The sequence below is a fragment of the Nymphalis io genome, chromosome 30 (genome assembly GCF_905147045.1).
Source record: "Nymphalis io chromosome 30, ilAglIoxx1.1, whole genome shotgun sequence".
Taxonomy (NCBI): Eukaryota; Metazoa; Arthropoda; class Insecta; order Lepidoptera; family Nymphalidae; genus Nymphalis; species Nymphalis io.
In genome coordinates this window covers 1,376,046-1,377,399 of record NC_065917.1, presented here as the reverse complement: position 1 = coordinate 1,377,399, position 1,354 = coordinate 1,376,046, and the positions used below count along the sequence as shown (strand labels likewise).

Genomic DNA, 1,354 nt, shown 5'->3' with positions numbered 1-1,354 from the left:
GAAATGGATGAAATTTGGAATAAAAATAATAAACATATTATGCCTTATGTACCAAAGTATATAAGACATTAGTCCTTATTAACAAAAAGTAAATAATGCATAAGTCCTTATACATAAAAAGTACATAAGGTATTGTTTTTTGTCCTAAAAATATATAACATATTACGCCTTATGTTTAAAAGTTTATAATGCATTATTCCTTATGTGAAACAAGTCTTAAGACATTAATCCTTATTTATAATTATAAGCTATCCCTACCTAACACATAGGCTATCCAACGCCTGCCCCCTTCTCTAACACGTAGGGGTAGTCTTAGTTAAGTATCAATGTAAATGGCAACCCTACATTGGTATGTACTGAATATTTATGCTAATATAGCGAATGGACTAAGAGTCCATTCGCTATATTAGCCAGTCCAACTTATTTATTATATAACAAAGTTCCACTTAGATATTAATTTAAGTTTTTGTCAATAAAATATTTCTATAAACTTTATAGTTGTATTATTGCCGAGAAATGACGGACACACCTTTAATTATATTAATATAAGTAAATTGAAATGTTTTTTATTTAATAGCAGAATATAAAAAATGTTAAGTTTAACAAATATATATTTCATCATCATCATCACCCTTTTTGCGTCCACTGCTGGACATAGGTCTCTCCAATGGCACGCCACTGAGCTCGATTTTCAGCTCTTAATCTCCAACCGCTTGACGATATACGCAAGGTGGCTGGCAGCGGTTGGAGAAATATATATTTAAAATATATAAAATAAATAATTGATTTAAGTTAGTTCAATAATATATTTTTAAATGTAGAAATCTAAAATAAGCTAAACTGGCGTGAATTTAGATTTACAAGAACAGGCTTACATAATAATATTATGTACTAACACCTTACCTACCGTGTAATAAATTGGGGCAGTCTTTATACTGCCCGGGGATTATAAATAGTGACAAACCTAACAAGATTGTTTTTAAATATTGTATTATGATATATGCGGTCGGCGCGGGGTCTATACTGTTTATGAATAAAAAAAACAAATATTCAGCCCAGCAACCACGTATTATATGCCTCCATATTTATAACAATACCACTCTTTATGCCGCCTTTTTAAAAAACCATGTTGCCAACTTAAAAATATTAAAAGGCAGTTAAAAAAATCAATGAAATATGGGAAACAAAATAACTTAAATTAAATATACTATTAATATGAAATATTCGCTTTTATAAATGTATTCTTTTTTTTCAAATAATTATATTTATTTATTTATATTTATGTACAGACATTTTTATAAAATACAAAATTAAAATAAAAGGAACAAAATACACATTACAAATTTAAAGCAAA

General features: G+C 27.9%; 1 protein-coding gene across 1 annotated transcript in view; it reads right to left on the bottom strand.

The window, feature by feature from the left end:
• Positions 1 to 1,354, bottom strand: part of LOC126779896 (catenin alpha) — a 400,158-nt gene that overhangs the window by 248,518 nt on the left and 150,286 nt on the right. The window lies entirely within an intron of this gene.